The sequence below is a fragment of the Liolophura sinensis genome, chromosome 1 (assembly GCF_032854445.1).
Source record: "Liolophura sinensis isolate JHLJ2023 chromosome 1, CUHK_Ljap_v2, whole genome shotgun sequence".
Taxonomy (NCBI): Eukaryota; Metazoa; Mollusca; class Polyplacophora; order Chitonida; family Chitonidae; genus Liolophura; species Liolophura sinensis.
Genome location: NC_088295.1, coordinates 49,625,340 through 49,631,356, shown reverse-complemented (window position 1 = coordinate 49,631,356; position 6,017 = coordinate 49,625,340).

Genomic DNA, 6,017 nt, shown 5'->3' with positions numbered 1-6,017 from the left:
CCTCAGAATGTACAGGAGGATCATATTGGTGCCAGACATCTGTTGCAACACACAAGATGTATATCATCATTCGCTGCCCTGTACACGTATATACATTTAGCCATATTTCAGCTAGAATCTTAAAATATGTCGTGTATGACAGTGGCAATTCATAAAACATTCAACTTACAATAAAAGCTGTCTAGAAAATCAGGAAACAAATGGATTTGCAAGTCCAACTTGTAACATCACAACTTAAAATTCACTTCAAATAGGAATGTACTTTACAAGATACAGTCATATGTTTCACAACTGACTGTAAATTGGAATGTATTCACAAGTAATAGCAACTTGTATCATCTCGACTTTTAAAATTGACTTTACAAGATCCAGCCATGTTTCACAACTGACTGTAAATTGGAATGTATTCACAAGTAATAGCAACTTGTAATATCTCGACTTTTAAAATTGACTTTACAAGATCCAGCCATATGTTTCACAACTGACTGTAAATTGGAATGTATTCACAAGTAATAGTAACTTGTAACATCACGACTTTTAAAACTGACTTTACAAGATCCAGCCATATGTTTCACAACTGACTGTAAATTGGAATGTATTCACAAGTAATAGCAACTTGTAACATCACGACTTTTAAAATTGACTTTACAAGATCCAGCCATATGTTTCACAACTGACTGTAAATTGGAACTATGCAAAAATATACCATTTTTTTACATTTTTGCTAAAAGAGTTAAAGTCGTTCAAACATTTGAATTCTAAGGTGGGCTCTATGGACCATACTATCATTTTTTTGGAACTCTGACCTCATATGAAGTTTTTTCAACTCTAATCAGGATACTGAATGTTGAAATAACTCTTTTTACACATGAATACAAGATTACTAAAATAATGTTCCCAAAAATTCCTTCCTTGTGGTAAACATCGTGAACAAAATGGTGATGTGACATCAGAGTTCCTAGATACCATCAGTATGCCTCATGAAGCCCACCATAGTATTCAAATATTTGAATGCCTTTCAACACTCTTAAAAGAATTTGAAAAAATAAATGAAAGTATTTTTATGCATAGTTTTCAGTTGTCTCCATGATGAACCTTACTTCATATTATAACTTTCTTTTATTTTAAAACCTTTTTAAACCTCAGCCTTAAGCACATGCATGATGTAATGAACGGATCCAACTTAACGGTGGTTTGTAATAATGTGCCTCTTATATAACATTTAACTTAAATAACCTCTATGGCCTTGATGAAAAAGGTCAAGGCTGCTGAAAACTGATACAGTTCTTCCTCATGCCAAGATGTAAGTGTGGTGTAAGTTTTGTGAACTTGGGCTGGACCATTCTTGAGATACCATGTTTACAAGCCTTTAATAAAATTTACCTTAAATAATCCCAATTACCTTGAAGTCACTGAAAAACAACAGGGTTCTTCTTCAAGTCCTTGATAAAAAAGGTCAAGGCTGCTGAAAACTGATAGAGTTCTTCCTCATGCCAAGATGTAAGTGTGGTGTAAGTTTTGTGAACTTGGGCTAGACCATTCTTGAGATACCATGTTTACAAGCCTTTAATAAAATTTACCTTAAATAATCCCAATTACCTTGAAGTCACTGAAAAACAACAGGGTTCTTCTTCAAGTCCTTGATAAAAAAGGTCAAGGTTTCTGAAAACTGATAGAGTTCTTCCTCATGCCAAGATGTAAGTGTGGTGTAAGTTTTGTGAACCTGGGCTAGACCATTCTTGAGATACCATGTTTACAAGCCTTTAATAAAAATTTACCTTAAATAATCCCAATTACCTTGAAGTCACTGAAAAAAAACAGGGTTCTTCTTCAAGACAAAGTGTACGTGTGGCGTAAGTTTGGTGAATTTGACATAATTGTTCTGATTTCATGTATTGCACGCCTTTTATAAAATTTAACTTAAATGAACCCAGAAAGTAAAAGGTCCAGGTCACAAAATATCAATAGGGTTCTCCCTCATGCCAAGGTGTAACTGTGGTGTAAGTCTTGTGAACTTGGGCTAAACTGTTCTCCAGAAAGAGCGTTTGCAAGTCTTTTATAAAATTTCACTTAAATGACCACAATGACCTTGAAGAAAAAGGTCACTTAAAACCAATAGGGCTCATCCTCATGAAAAGGTGTAAATGTAGTGTAAGTTTGGTGAACTTGGGCTAAATCGTTCTAGAGATAGACACAAACCTTTTTATAAAATTTAAATTAAATGACCCCAATAAGCTTGAAAAAAAGGTCAAGGTTGCTGAAAGCCAATACGGTTCTTCCACATGCCAAGTTGTAAGTGTGGAGTAAGTTTGGTGAGCTTGGGCTAAGTCGTTCTAGAGATAGAGCATTTCGACAGACAGATGGACGGATGCATGCACGGACACATGCTACTACAATACCTCTTGGCCAGTATTGGCAGAGGGGAAAAACATATACAAGCACACATAAAGATATGCCAAATTTTAAGGCATACTTTAATGCTGAAAAGCATATACTTCATGTCATTCATTGTTGTTTTATGCCATACTCAAGAATATTTCACTTATATGACTGAAAAATATATATTTATTTGATTGGTGTTTCAGAGTGGCCAGCATTATGGTGGGGGCAAACAGGACAGAGCCAAGAAGAAACCAACCTGAGCTGAACTCACAGTGACCGCATTGGTGAGAAGCTCCTGGGTCATTGTACCATGCTGGTATGCTAACCACCAGGGCAAAGAGGCCTCAAAAAACATATAAGATTGTCAAAAAAAAAATTAGGATCAATTTTGACCAGTATACATAGCTTTAGAACCTTTGTTTTAAAAATCAACAGAATTACCCACCACAGCTCTGGTGATTTTCTGGGATCCTGAACTGCCTATTATTTCCAGCTTCCCATCTAAGGTTCCTACTGGCATTCGCTTTGTGGACAACGTATTTATAATTAATGCTTCTTCTTGTCAGAGATCGAGGTATGCCAATACTCCCACACATTTTAAGGAATCCATGGTCCAAAGTTCTGAAGAGAAGTACAAATTTAATATCTTAAGAACACCACAAAAGTGACATGTTAAAAGCTGTAAGCTCAACTGTCCGCTTAATTATACTTCAGAGCTAAACAGAATCCTGAAGTATGAGCATAATCATAATCATAGGTTAATTACCACATTCTCTGCATGAATTCACAATAACAAACTAACTTATATGTACTCAGGAGAACTGTAAGCATACATATAATTTTATAAGTGACACAAATATGCTGATAACCTCTAAATTATTGTTGGCTACAGTTTTTAATACACACCTTGACACAGATGAATTATACATAAAACATATACATGTGTACATGACATACTACCAGTATTTGCTCTTTTTTCTGCTATTTTAGCAAATTATTATAGTTATAATAAATGGCAATCTTTTAGCCTATAGTGAATTTCCATGAATAAATCTAAAGTTACATTGTGCCTTTGTAATCCAGTTCTATACAAGTAAATACATGTATTCCTTGTTTCATTTCACCCCATTTGCAGAATCAGCAGGAAGTTTATCATGCAGGGTTCCAAAAATTTCTGATTTCAAAGTGTGTGTTGGCTGGGGTTATTTTACTGACCATACCACAGCCCCCCCCCCCCCCCACCAATAACAGGAAAGGTATGAAACCCACTTGTGCAGGATTATTCTGTACAATTGGATTACAAAAGCTCAAAACTGCCCATCAGTTTGCCATTGCCATATACCAAACCTGGTTTTATAATAGAGGGAAGTCTGTATGAAATTCCGTATTAATGAAAACAGCACAGTAAAGATACTGTGGACACAAAATCTGCCACTATATATACACAGAAAAAATGATATAAGACAGTTATCAGAGAAAAATATGCATATAAATTCTATAAAGATTTGATAGCTGAGAAGATGACGTTCAGCATTGGGGATATGACCCTGAAAGATAATTCACTCTGAGTAGCCATGTTGTAGAAGTCCTTATGAACTTGGTGAATCACTAGCGCTGAATGCGTCACGTGATAATTCGCTGTCAAATCAAAAAACCTATTAGCTCTCAACTGTCAGTGTGGTTTCTTGTTTCTGTCTTGGATAGACAGATATCGATACTATAAATTGGACTTTACAGTTAGCTTAAGTGTTAAACAGATGCATTTTGAGCCACACAATGCGTAGATGTTGGGCAGGAGAACTTGTCTGGGTGAGCTGGCAAGAAAACCACTTTGAGAGAGTCATTGCTTGAAGAAAAAAAAATGTGACAAAAGGGTCTGTTATCAATCAGATGGCTCTGCTATGTTCAGCAAATTCCCTGAATTTGGTACAGCCATCTAGGCCAAATGCTTCCACCCATTCAGGACGAGGATGAGTAGGACCGCTAAAACATGACGCTTGCGTCCACAAACATGGCCCTAAACTAAAAGAGCTGATACTCTTTGGTTGGCTATCAGGTGTTTTTGTTTGTATTTTGTCACTGTCATGTTATTTAATACTGATATGGCATGAGAGAGCTCCTAGGTTTTGTGACGTCACTTTACATAGCAATAGCACAGCAAAATGGCGTCACCAAATGAGTGGATAGGTACTGACGATTGTTTGCTATTTATTTTGTTGATAAGTGGTGTAGAAGTTTAAAAATATTTTTAGAACAATTCTACTTTATTAATGAATTCAGCTTTAGTGGCTCACTTTATGTTCACTTTAAGTAGCTCATACCTTTCTGGTATTAGCACTATGCGGTTTCCACCAGATTCCCATCCCCCGAGTCTTTCTACATCAAAGCGGATGCTAGCCATTTCATTTGCCAGGTTCAAGTCCATTGAAGGAGAGAAGAGGACATGGAAATGAACAGTCACACAGTCTTCTCCTGGTCTGTTATGCACATCTCTGAAAAGACATAAATAAATTTCCCAACTTGTTCTTCATCAGTCCCCAAATTTGCCATCAATGTTTATTTTATTCAACAAACTTCTGGCTTTGGAAGGCTTCACTCAAAGTGCAGATGTTAAAAAGAGTATATACATATAAGTGCCTGGCATGCTAAAAGGGCTCTTACTGAATCTGGATATTCTGAGCATATCCATAGAACCCTAAGAAAACAAACTCACATTTTAGCAGGGAAGAGGTGTATTACAATTAGCTTAAAAATAGTCCAAAATGGAAAGGCCATGGTTTTGTAAATGGAAGAGAAATCTGATAAGCCATAACATGTTGTTGTAAAGTTACAGCGACTAAATTAAACAGGAAGGTTAATACGGCACTAATTTTACCAAATTCGTGAGAGATCAGTGGACACCAGGGCAGTGCTGTCAAATTAGTTTTTATTTTGATGGAAATAAAAAGTATTCCCTCCCAGCTAGAGCCTAGAATCAATAGATTTAAACGGTCTGTTGTGGAGTGAGTATGTGGGCAGGAATATAGTTAAGCAATCTGTGAGACTCTTGGCATTGTTATAATTACTTGAGTCTGATAATGTCAATGAATCAGGCTTTAGCACTACCACGTTCATCACAGCATTATAAAGATCTGAAAGTTTGAAAATTTGTCCAGGTGTCAAAGCTCAGTTTAGGGATACTAGTATTGATTCAGGCATATTACATTCAGCCACAGTTTTAAGCAGGGCTAGTAAAGTCACTGGTAGGAATAAACTTTCATGATTATGGTATGATTTGCAGTATTCAAAACCTTCGTATAAAGCTGGTGTAAAGAAATCTATTGACTTGAGTAGAGTTACAGAATTTTAAAAGGTAAAACAAATAACCAAATTAAGTGATGAAACTGTACTTGAGGTTTCTGATATTGACCTTTCAAAAGCCAAATATATCTACATGTCATCTTCATCCCTTGGCAAGTGTATAATGTAGCTCATTATTGTTTTCTTATCTACCCAGGCACATCCAAGTTTTACAATCAAAATTTCCCTTTCTAACTTCCAACCTACTCTAATGGGGATGGATCATGAAACTGAGGTCAGTGGAATAAAATTCCTTCAAATCTTACAGTAAAATCAATACCATGTCATCAAATCCT